Source organism: Macrosteles quadrilineatus, unplaced genomic scaffold (assembly GCF_028750875.1).
Source record: "Macrosteles quadrilineatus isolate MER2022 unplaced genomic scaffold, UCM_ALF_1.0 Scaffold_5__1_contigs__length_97177068, whole genome shotgun sequence".
In the NCBI taxonomy this organism is placed as follows: Eukaryota; Metazoa; Arthropoda; class Insecta; order Hemiptera; family Cicadellidae; genus Macrosteles; species Macrosteles quadrilineatus.
Window position 1 is genome coordinate 90,139,562 of NW_026542598.1, and position 13,586 is coordinate 90,153,147.

Genomic DNA, 13,586 nt, shown 5'->3' on the forward strand with positions numbered 1-13,586 from the left:
ACGGTAAGACCTAGGCCCGGGACTGATATACTTTCTCATTTTAATGTCCTAGGGGCTAAAAACACTATTCGTTCAAATTTTAATATATGTATCTATATATACGTCCGTGAACGTGATGACTTGAGTAATCTTTGTCCAATTTTGATGAAATTTGGCTTGAAGGTGTAAGGCCGGTTAAAATTGAACGAGTTCGCAAACCACCATGATCGGACCATGGGAACAGGGTCTTATGGGTGTAAAAATTGGGGTTTCTCAATTTCTACCATAAAAAAATAAAATTTTGCTATTTTTCTAGACCAATTTAAAGAGCTTAAAAACAAATAATTAATTATTTGCTTAATTAATTAATTATTAAATAACGATTTAAGATTTAATAGGTAAAACGCGAGTTATCAGAGCATATACTGATAATTTATTATATTGTTTCAGTGCCCAAAAAGAAAGGAAGTGGAAAAACGTCCATGATCTCCGAGAAACCTAAACAAAAGAAGAATGAAGAAATCAAGGAGACGCTCTGATTATGAACAAAAATGGAAGAACAATTAATTGAACGACGTATTTGGACTCCACAACAGAAATATTTCTTCCTAAACCTTATTTTGAGTACAATATGAATTTAACCTTCAAGTGGGAGAATACTAAAATATTAATAACGAAATGGCATTTTTAGGGCTAAAATAAACTAATTATATGTTAATTGAAACTCTTAGTAATTTATATAATATTTGAAAATGTGTATTTCAACATGGCAGGTTTTTATACAATAGTAAACCCTTTAAATTAATCAAATAAATGGTTAAATGGTTATACAAATATTAACATATTAATGTAGCGTTTTTCTTTGGTGTTTTGAAACTAACCTGTATATAATGTAAAGTGTGAATAAACTGTTGCTGTAAAATTATTGTTATTTAAGTGTTATTTTCTTTGTTTCCTAATAATTGCAGAGCCGATCTTGTTTCGGTTTGTTTGTACTTGGTTTTGCTTGCGTTTTACATTCTGGGCATCCCCAACATCTATACTACAGGTAAACATACACAATACAACGTAATTAATATTCAGAGTGTTATCATTCTCATTTTTGTCCAACGGAATGTTTACTTTAGGTAGGTAATCTACGAAGTACAGGGTGTGTTTTTAAACGCAACACAAATTACAAGTAGTGAGATACTGTTTTACTGTAGGCATACACTTTCAAACGATTTAGAATTGGAATTTCCAGCTTCATAAACTTGTCGGAAGAATTAAACTTTGCAGCTCTGTACACCAACATTGCAATCCCTTTATGCAAACCAGTAGAATATTTTGTCTTTCGATTCAAGAGGATTCCAAATTGAACGGCCACTCTGTGATAATTCAAGTGATAAATTGGTTAAAGCTGTCCAAGAATTATTATAGAAATTTGCGACGAGAGCACATTGTTATTAGTGTAGAAGAACCATGTACATTTCTTATCAATTTATGTTTTTTTGTTAGTTTTGGCAAATTCAAATTCTAGGCCATCGGAGTAATCACCGGCATCAAATTAGGAAAATGTAGATCCGGTTAAAAATCTGCCTTTCGACACTCCCTGCTCAGTGTCTGTACATTTACCACGTTTGTCAAAAACAACCTACGTTTATTTCAAAACTGAACAAAAAACTCGTAATTATAATAAAGATTAACAGACAACTTTTGGTGAATCCAAACCACAGATTAGAGTTGTTTCTAAATGTACCCTATGATCAGTGCATACAAGTTTACAAAAAATATATTTCTAGACACTTTGAATGTCAACAATGAAAAAATTGAAAAGTAGATTGAGCTTTTCCTTTACGACAACTAGCTGTTACTCGGGTTTCAACCAGTTTGACTTCATAAGTATTAATAAAAATATTAATGCTACTTATTATTATTATGATACTAACTATTATTATGACTGGGACGGATGGCGTCGTCCTGTAATCCAGCTAAGGAGGTCACGAATTGTGGATATTTATAGGCATGCACTGCGGATGCGATACTCCCTGGTGTGGATTAACGTCCGCACTAGTGAGTACTACAACTTCCCGCAGTGCTATCCTGATAATTAGACCAATTCTATATATATATACCAAGGCAAAAAGATGTGGTTCGGATTCCACTACATTCCCTATTGTGTTACTGTAGATCCCTTAGTTGCCATTAGCTGTATGGGCTATTAATTAACAGCTGTGTCTAAGGAATGTCGGCCTTAGTCACTAACAAGACTACAAGATCGCGCTACTCATCCTACACTCATCTTCATTCATACTTGGCTTAAAATACCTACTATGTATGGTCGCCTTTTCATAAAAAAGTATTAAAGTATTAAAAGTATTGATAGGTTGAGTTAAGCTGAAATAAACAAAACAGAATACAGTAATACAAACAAATAATCACAGGTTATTTTAATAAGGCAATAAATTGAAAGAATAACAAACAAATAAGTACAGATAAGGTACATTAGGTATATAGAAAATTCCGTTTAGAAAGCAAATACGACCTTAAAAAACAATTTATGAAATAATGGATAGTTTTGCGTAAGGTTTCTCGTCATGACGAACATTTTAAGTACCTGTATGGTTTATGGGGGTGTGAATTGTAGTTTTCTCACAAGTTCATGGGTACTTTGGGCTTAATATGTGGATGGTGTTATTTTTATCCTTTCGACTGTTATATCACGTTTTAAATGTTCATTCCCTAGATTATTCAAAATGCATTACATACTTTGTACTGTATTGACATTTGACATTTTCATTGGCGATCTTCAACTACTCTAATATGAAGTTTGTTGATGAATAAATTTAATATCATCAATTATAACACTTTTATTGTTGGGCTTCTCGCTCAAAACTTTTGACTTTTGACTGTTGAAATCCCGCTTTTCTCAACTATGCTGTTACTTGTTTAGCGAAGTGGATATTGCAGTACGATATAGTGATGAAGATGAAGGAATGACGTAATATAGTAGCGGATGGCCGAATAAGGACAATACGTCATACAATTAGTATTAATTGATGAGCGCCTACTAACTTCTGACATTGACCCAAAGCTGTATGTGTAGCTAAATTGTATCACAACTTATGCAGGTGCCAGTATAAATCCGGAGCGGCGCTATAATGTTTAGGTAATGTCTGGCTTTTAGCTGATTATAAACATTTATTTTACTAGCCTATCTCAAACTTCTTTTAACCTATGCATATTTTATTGTAACTAGTAATTTTGCCCGTGCTTTTACCCCTTGCACCTCTCGATCGTTTTAAGTTCTCGACTTTGTCTCGATCTTAAAAATTATCTCGAACCGGCAAAACCTAATTTTCGGCCCTAGGTACGAAATATACTATTAGTTTGACGAATATCTTGTGTACTTTCTGCAAAGTGTCACTGAACTGTTTACGTGTTAAGTTGTTTACAAAATGTTGACTGTTATTATATTTTATGACTAGGTGTACAATGCAGTTGTCTACTTGCAATATTGAACGGAGCTTGCATATTAATCCAATACTTCTCTAAAGTCAATGGCACATCTGTTCCTCGTAAATGAGATTCTTTTTCTTCTTCTTCTTCTAGTTCGCTTTTAAAAAGCTGGCTTGGTTCAAAATAACCACGTAGCCACACTACTTCCTAAGTAAATTTTCCCGGGATTTTTAAAAATGCCAAAATTTTTATTTTTATGTCTTGTTGGGCTATTATTAAAGTTGGATTTCTGTTTCTTTTAGAAATTTTAGTAATTGTGGCCATAGCTTGCAGTTTTTTTCCATTAGGAGTGTTTGTACATTTGGTGGTAGATTCCTATTGGCTGTTTTAATTTTTGTATAAAAGCATTGTCGCATTCTATTATAAGCTGGGTATTCTGTAATTATGTGTTCTATTGTTTCATGATGTCCTGGTTCGCACCTGGTGCAGTATGCAGATTCCCTCTTTTTCATTTGGAATAGTCTCACAGCATTGTATACATGGCCAAATCTTAATTTACAAATTAATGTAGTGTCAGCCCGGCTTAGCCTGTAGCTGCAAAACCATGGCTTTTGAGGTGTTTTAGGTTGAATGGTTTTGTACCATTGTCCTTCAACATTGTTGTCAAATTCTGTATAAGCTTTAATCTTGTATTTATGTTTAATATAAACCTTTATGTCTGACATAGGTGTAATGAAATCTTTGTCTATAGCTTCATGTGAATTAGCTGCGGTCTTGGCCAGTTTGTCAGCCTTTTAATTGCCAGGTAATCCTATGTGACTTAGTATAAACTGCATCACAATGGTCTTCTGTTTGAGTGATATTAGCTGCTCCACAATCTCTAATTCTAAATGATCGTCTAAATGGTCGTCGTTCTAAATATCGTTGTTGTCACTGTCCATCTATTGTTTTCTTAATCTTTTGTATGGCTACTTGCAGTATCCAAACTCAATTGTAGTCGTAACTAATGTTTACAATACATTTCATTTACTAGAAAAGTTGTATGTTATACAATCTCGTTGACTGAATGAAGAGATTATTGTTATTGAATTATAATACAGACATAGAGAAAAGTTTAGTTTGTAATGTGAATTATTGAAACACATCCAGAGCAGTGGAGTGTGGTGGTGACAGCCAGCGCTACCTGGTGGTGTTGCAGTGAACTACGTCCGCTTTCCCGCCAACTACGATTCTTGCAAAATAATCTATTTCTCAATATCACTCAAGATTTTACCATTGTAAGGGAGGATTTGGAAAGGGGAGTCAGGAGTTCTAACACTAGTTTATAACCAGCTAATTCAAACATGTACACCAAGTGTAACACCTTCCATATGGTATATATGTATTAAATTTGTAATAATTACTCACTTTAAAGACTTTGATCATACTTGGTCTTAATCCCGTGATTTCGGGATTGTTCCTTCTAAATTTGTTACAAATGTGTTCATCAAACTAGAAAACTACAACATTTTACTAATTTAATTCTCCTTTAGAATAACATGTAACTGTAACTCCATTACAATTACAATATAAGCCAATCGTCGAACTCAGCCGAGAGAAGCGACTCTCGGCTTTTCAAACAATAAATACATTTTAATGATATAACATATGTCGCTTGCCAGCTTTTCGGGATATTAGTACAGAACTAGTCACAATAACGCTGGCGAGAACTGAACTAATGTTTACAATCAATTTCATTTTCTAGTAAAGTTGTATGTTATACAACCTCGTTCACTGAGTTAATAGATTATTGTGATTTAATTTTAATAAAGATATCAGGAAAAGTTTAGTTTATAATGTGATTAATTATTGATTTAAAACACAACCAGAGCAGTGGAGTGTGGTGGTGACAGGCAACGCTACCTGTGGGTGTTGCAGTGAACTACTCCCGGCTTTCCCGCCAACTACGATTCTTGCCGACATAATTAGGAAGGTATACTTGTGTAGATTTATGTAGAATCTCGTGGTTGATGAAACTATTTATATTTAATACAGTGTAACGAAACACTTATTTTACAACTTCCGTGGATGTTAGCATTCGTAGTTTCGAAGGTTTAATCATAGATTAAAAGTAGAGTATGTCTATACTCCTTTTATCTATGGTTTAATCTAAACACTTCTGAACTTAGGTTTAAGCTTTATTATTAATTATTATTATTATTTATATTACAATAACTAGCTGTGTGCCCGTTCTACGTACGGGGATCTTATAGTAGTCAGTTGAATGTTATAAAAATCACACAATGTTGGGTTTTTGGACATTTGTAATTTCATTTCTTAAGTAGGTAGGCCATTCTATGGAAAAGTACTGGTATCAATGATCGTCGTCGAAAAGGTTGTTAGATGAATCAATAGGCTGCATGTACCCAAGAGATGGGCTATGGCTATGGGCCTATTTGCTGTTGTTGTGTGTCTAGCGATTGCATTACACGGTGAGTAGAAACTGAAAGCACAGACAATGGAATAAAAAATGGAATAATAAAATGGAATAAAATATTAAAGTATTATATTCTCTGTGCTGAAAGTGACACATTGGGAAAGTGAGTTTAGCATCATCCGTAAACCTCTGTTACAATCACCCACTGCAGTTGTGATTTTTTTACTTTACACTTTACACAATCGCCATTGAAGCGCCGTCAATGAGTGTAAACCTTGTTTGTAAGCTATTGGCGACAACCATTAAGTGTCCCAGCCGTATACAACACTGATTCAATGTCTTTTTTCTGGTTATCTAAACTCAAGAAAAATTTTATACGCAAAGAATTTCTGGTTGCTGACCTGGATGATGCCTAGTTATTTAATTCCATTTACGGTTACACTATGATATTGCACTTGCGATCAATTAAATCCGTTATGTAAGAAAAACGTTTTTAATCCCACTTGGTTGGGTTTTGCTTTCAAAACGTGATTTGAAATGGTTGCGGTATTTAAACAACATTTATAAACATATTAATGACAGCTAGAAAGATAATCTTGATCCGAACAGCTGCCCGTTATTTCATAAACGATTATGTGGTAAAAATTTAACTAAAATTTGACAAAAATCGCACAAAAATGCATATTTGAACGTCCGTAATTTTATTTACAAAGTAGTGAGGCCATATTTTAATTGCTAAAGACACTCTCACCAATCCAGTGAATACATAATTTATAAATAAAAAAGCTTTTTTAAAACAAAACGTTTTTAAACGCACTAAAAAGTAGAAAATATTTTTTAAATATGTGAAGAGTATAAATACTTGTAAGATTTAAAACGAAAAACGTGGGGTGCATGCAATAGATAATTTACAATAACCTTAACCTGTTGAACTAATGTATTATAATCAAATTGCATGCACCCCACTTTTTCGTTTTAAATCTTACAATTATTTATACTCTCCACATATTTACAATTTATTTTCTACTTTTTAGTTTTTAATGTGTGTGGACGTTAAATCTCTTATCCGCTAAACGATCAAGTTAAATTAACAAGGCTTAAAAACCTTCCCAATTTTAGTGTGTGCCCTCAATTTGCTTAGACTGATAACAGCCAGGCCTACGCACAGGCATCTGCCCATGTAGGCCTATCCCATAAGTAAGGCAAATTTTATTTTATTTTAGAAATATTGTACTGTTAAGTTGTATAGCTACTCTCTGTTTTAGTTTATATTCTTGGGATAAATAAACGTTTTTCATTTTTCATTTTTTTTTCATCTATTTCAAGCATCTATATCAGATTAAGACAGAGGCATGTGCGAAATCTAAGGTTTATTTGAGTTTCTTTTCATATAATTATGTTTTTTAGATTGAATGTATGGCCTAGTGATTCAATGGGTCAAAATAAAAAGAAAATCGAGAATAATGATTTTGTAAATCGCTTCGTTAACCAGATATCCACAAAATTTTGTATTTTTTACATACACATTTTTATCGTTTAATATTTTAAACCGATATGTATGAATCTTGGTACGTATCTAAAGGTAGAAGAGACCCGTGTTAGAAAAGAAATTCATCTTGATTCAGTCCAAAAATTTAAAATGGCAACTATTTAAAATCTTTAATCTTAAATTACTCAAAAAATGGCCGATTTAATGAAAAAATGCCAAGTACAATTTGATTTCGCATTTTAATTTATCTATCAAACTATACCATATTCAAAAAGATCAAATAAGAAATAGCTTAAATATAGGGATTTTTACTTATAAAATGAGGCAAACTTGACTAGTTTCTGCCTTATTCTACACCATTTTAAATCCTAAAAATCGTAATAGGCTATTTCAGCTATTTCTTATTTGATCTTTTTGAATATGGTATAGATTGATAGATAAATTAAAATGCGAAATAAAATTGTACTTGGCATTTGTTCATAAAATCAACCATTTTTTAGTAATTCAATTAGTAATTCTATTTTAGATCTATGCTTAATGCTACATTAAATATCTTACAACCCAAGAAAAACATACTTTACAACTAACCATTGTTCGATAATATTTTCAGTACGTTGTCCCGTACAATTGTTTAGCGATAGGATTTCATACCATCTCAAAAGTTTTTCAGATTAGTCAATCTAGCCAAAACCTTGCCATTTACAAGGGTTAAGTCAGGATGGATATGAAAATAAAATTCTTCCATTGGCTAAAGTGTTAAACAGCTTGATATGCCCTTCTATCTACTGGATACTGTTGTAAAGAAGTTGTACTTCACTGAATGCCAACTTTGCTTTGAAGGCGAATCAAGATATTTGTTTAAGGCTTACTTATATTATTCATAATTATATATTATTGGTCGTTAGTTTGTAAAATCTATGCATTGTTTTAGTCTCCAGAGTTTTTAACGGATATTTTGAAAAACACCATTTCAAATGATATACAACAATAGATTTTATGTCAAGCTTATTCATTCTTATTCATCAGTAACTCTTAAAATATGGTAGCCTATCTCATATATTAACCACATTTTAATATTATTATAATATGAAATAAATACTATTACTTAATAATAATGGAACTAAAAGATTCCCTAACCGTTCTGTATCTGCTTAGGCTTTCTCCTTGAGTTTTTAAATTGCTGTCTTACGATATATTTTTGCTGTAACAATAGGAAAACTAAAATGTTACATGTTTTAAAATATTTTGACATTTTGTTAGTTACAAAATAGCAAACGAACATTTGACAACAAAAAAATTAATGTAAAATGTTTGCAAATTCAAGAGAACTAATTTTACACTATTATTGGATGTTTTACCAGTATAAAGTTTCGTAAAAAATTGTTCTATTACAGTACTACCAAAATTATTGTTACATTCACAGAAGACTGACTGAAGCTGAACCAGCAGACGGACAGTTGACTGAGGAATTGCGGATGCAACTGAGACTGAACTGTGACGGAGCTTAAACTAGACTGATGTGAGAATCTACCTTAACCTCATTTGCTCAGGAATCTCTTGTAACAAGAAATATGATTTGTTGGAAATCACCACCCAGAAGTTACAGGGTCAAAACTATCTCAGACCAAAGTACTCTAAACAACCTTTGAAATCTATAAAGCCATGAGCTTCTATTATAAATATTATTCAACGTTTATAATTATGAATAAGCCTATGTAAATTGTAAAAATAGCAACAAAATGTGTAGGAAAATAACATCGACAAAGATTTCAAGAATTAATTTTGGTTATAAACTTTTCACTACAATTAAATTGCTCTTTATGAATAAGCCTATGTAAATTGTAAAAATAGCAACAAAATGTGTAGATAAATAACATCGACAAAGATTTCAAGAATTAATTTTGGTTATAAACTTCACTACAATTGGATTGCTATTTATTGCCTACTTTATACAGAGCAGGATTGCTGTATCAACCCGTCATCAATAGGCAAATATCATGTGCTTTGTGCGTTTATAAGCCAATCATCGACCTCTTACTTACATAGAGGCACGACTCTCGGCTTTTCAAACAATGAATAACAGTGAATTCACCGAAAAAGAAACATAGTTTTGTAGTTAAGTGCTGTAGTCATTTTCTAGCTACAAAACAATCCCTGCGAGTGTCGGTGTATTCAGAGGACTCATAACAAACTACAGCGTCCTAAAATTGCAACATTGATGTTTAGTTTACAACTAGTTGATTTTTCGTAACTAAAGTTTAGTTTGTTTATTGTGGATTAATACTTATTATTGGTAATAAACGAATAAAATCGGATGGATGTAGAAAATCCCGTTTGAGTGACATCTAGCGGTAACGAGACGAACTGTTGAGAACGACGATGTAAGTGCACCTAGCGGTGAATAGACGAACTGTTACGAACGTCGGTCTATTGTGATTAGGGTTTATAGGTAAATGTTATTAGTTTACTAATGTTGAACATCGGTCTAGCAATGGGAACTTGGATATATGGAGTTAATATTTTGCTTTCCGATTTAAAATTCCTAATCTTATATAGAGTAAAAATTATTATATTTTTCTTCTTTAAAAATATATTTTTAACAACCTTTTCCAGATTTGTATAATTCTTACTAAGCTATTGACATTTTAAAGATACCCTCCACTGTGACTGTAGCTGCAAACCTAAATGCTCATTTACATAAATATTTAAATGTAATTTACATAGGAAAGATTCCGATACTTTTAGTGGAATACAAGAGTATTTTAGTGCAAATTTTGAAAGTAAAATAGAAATTTGCTTATTCAGCACGTTTCTTGGTGTGTGGTATAATTGAAGATATTATTATGTTATTACATACAAATATTAGCTATTTTATTAAAAATCTTTATATATACATGATTGAATGTATAAAGATTAAAAAAAGCTAATTAAATTTGCTTATTTAGCAAGTTTCCCGCTGACGCGTACAATTGTAATGATACTATTCTGTTATTTCTTACAAAGATTGACCATTTTATTAAAAATTCATGTATTAGTTTGAATTTCAAACAGAATATAACATTGTACAATAGTATAGTACATGCATATAATTTATTAAATAAAAACTAACCCAAAATTTACCGTTGCCCTAAACCTTCGACTATCAAAATAGTCAAAGCTTAAACTAAAGCGATTAATTTGATCACCTGCAATAGGTAATTTTCCGACACTTCTCTAATGTTGCAGAGTTTATAACTAGGTGGCGTTCGCAGATGCATCCACAAAATTGAGCGGAGTCATCAAGGGGTCGTATTATATTGTTTTTGTCATAATGCAGTAAAAACAGTCGTCATTGGTGCATGCGTTGCGGGTCTAAAGTAGCATTTTTACTCTTTAGGGAATAAAATTCGTTTTTAGCCTCTATGGAGTAAAACTCAGCTGTTGTCAACTTAGTTGTAAATTTCTATTGTAAACGATTGAATAAGTATCAAAATATGTAACGATTCGTGCTTCATAATCATTTTAACCTACAGTCTACAGTCTCTTCCCATAGCATTTTAGCATTGCAGATACATTAATCCATTCCCACATTTAACACTGCCCACCTTTACTACTTCCTTCACCACACCCTACGCCGTGGACCTGTTTCCCTCCCATAGCATTTTAGGATTGCAGATACACTAATTTAATTGCCAAAGACAGTTCCCACACTCTGCACTGCAAGCTTTACTACTTCCTTTACCATTTCCTACGTCATAGACCTGTTTCCTTCCCTTCTCATAGCATTTAAGTATTAGATACATTTATCTAACTGCCCAAAAGGTTCCCTCACTCTGCACTGCCAGCCTTTACTACTTCCTTCACAACTTCCTACGTCGTGGGGCCTGTTTCCTTCCCTTCTCATAGCATTTTGGGATTGAAGATACATTAATCTAACTGCCACAGACGTTTCTCACAATATGTTCATACATTACTACTTCCTAAGCCACTTCCTACATCGTGGACCTGTTTTCATAACTTTCCATAGCATTTTAGTATTTTAGATACGCTAATCTAATTGCCACAAACATTGCCCACACTCCGCACTGCTAGCCTTTACTACTTCTTTCACCATTGTATATGTCGTGGACATTCTTCCATCCCTTCTCATAGCATTTCACCATTGCAGATACATTAATCTAACTGCTACAAACGGTTTCCAGTTTCCAAACTCCACACTGCTCACCTTACTACTTCCTTCACCTCTTCTTACGTCGCAGAACTGTTTCCCTCTCTTCCCATAGAATTTTAAAAATGTAGATACCAAGATACCTTAATCTAATCGTCATAAACAGTTCCCACACTCCGAAAAACTCGCCTTTACTGCATACTTCCTTCATCACTTCCTACGTCACGGACCTGTTTACCTCCCTTCCCTTAGCATTATTGGAATGCAAATACCTTAATCTATTGGTCATAAACAGATCCCACACTCCGGACAGCTCGCCTTGACTACTTCGTTCACTACTTCGTACATCGCGGACCTGTTTTCCTCCCGTCCCATAGCATTTTAGGATTGTAGATACCCTAATCTAATAGTCATAAACAGTTTCCACACTCCGGACAGCTCGCCTTGACTATTTCCTTCACCACTTCCTACGTCGCGGACCAGTTTTCCTCCCTTCCCATAGCATTTTAGGATTGCAAATATCTTATTCTAATGGTCATTAAACAGATCCCATACCCCGAACAGCTTGCCTTTACTACTTCCTTCACCACTTCCTACGTCGCGGACCTGTTTCCTTCCCTTCCAATAGCATTTTAGGATTGCAGATACCTTAATCTAATTGTCATAAACAGTTCCCACTCTCCGGAAAGCTCGCCTTGACTACTTCCTTCACCATTTCCTACGTCGCGGACCCGTTTTCCTCCCTTCCCATAAAATTTTAGGAATGTAGATACCTAAATCTAATCGTCATAAACAGTTTCCACGCTCCGGACAGCTCACCTTGACTACTTCCTTCACCACTGCCTACGTCGCGGACCCGTTTTCCTCCCTTCCCATAGAATTTTAGGAATGCAGATACCTTAATCTAATCGTCATTAATAGTTCCAGTTTAGGATTGTAGATACCTTAATCTAATAGTCATCAACCGTTTCCACACTCCGGACAGCTCGCCTTGACTATTTCCTTCACAACTTCCTACGTCGCGGACCTATTTTCCTCCCTTCCCATAGCATTTTTGGAATGCAGATACCTTAATCTAATCGTCATAAACAGATCCCATACCCCGAACAGCTCGCCTTTACTACTTCCTTCACCACTTCCTACGTCGCGGGCCTGTTTCCTTCCCTTCCAATAGTATTTTAGTATTGCAGATACCTTAATCTAATTGTCATATACAGTTCCCACACTCCGGACAGCTCGCCTTCACTACTTCCTTCACTACTTCCTACGTCGCGGACCCGTTTTCCTCCCTTCCCATAGAATTTTAGGAATGCAGATACCTAAATCTAATCGTCATAAACAGTTCCCACACTCTGGACAGCTCGCCTTGACTACTTCCTACGTCGCGGACCCATTTTCCTCCCTTCCTATAGAATTTTAGGAATGTAGATACCTTAATCTAATAGTCATCAACCGTTTCCACACTCCGGACAGCTTGCCTTGACTATTTCCTTCACCACTTCCTACGTCGCGGACCTGTTTTCCTCCCTTCCCATAGAATTTTAGGGAAGCAGATACCTTAATCTAATCGTCATTAATAATTCCCACACTCCGGACAGCTCGCCTTGACTACTTCCTTCACCACTTTGTACATCGCGGACCTGTATTCCTTCCGTCCCATAGCATTTTAGGATTGTAGATACCTTAATCTTATATTCATCAACCGTTTCCACACTCCGGACAGCTAGCCTTGACTATTTCCTTCACCACTTCCTACGTCGCGGACCTATTTTCCTCCCTTCCCATAGCATTTTATAATTGCAAATTTCTTAATCTGATGGTCATAAACAGATCCCATACCTCGAACAGCTCGCTTTTACTACTTCCTTCACCACTTCCTACGTCGCGGGCCTGTTTCCTTCCCTTCCAATAGTATTTTAGGATTGCAGATACCTTAATCTAATTGTCATATACAGTTCCCACACTCCGGACAGCTCGCCTTGACTACTTCCTTCACTACTTCCTACGTCGCGGACCCGTTTTCCTCCCTTCCCATAGAATTTTAGGAATGCAGATACCTAAATCTAATCGTCATAAACAGTTCCCACACTCTGGACAGTTCTCCTTGACTACTTCCT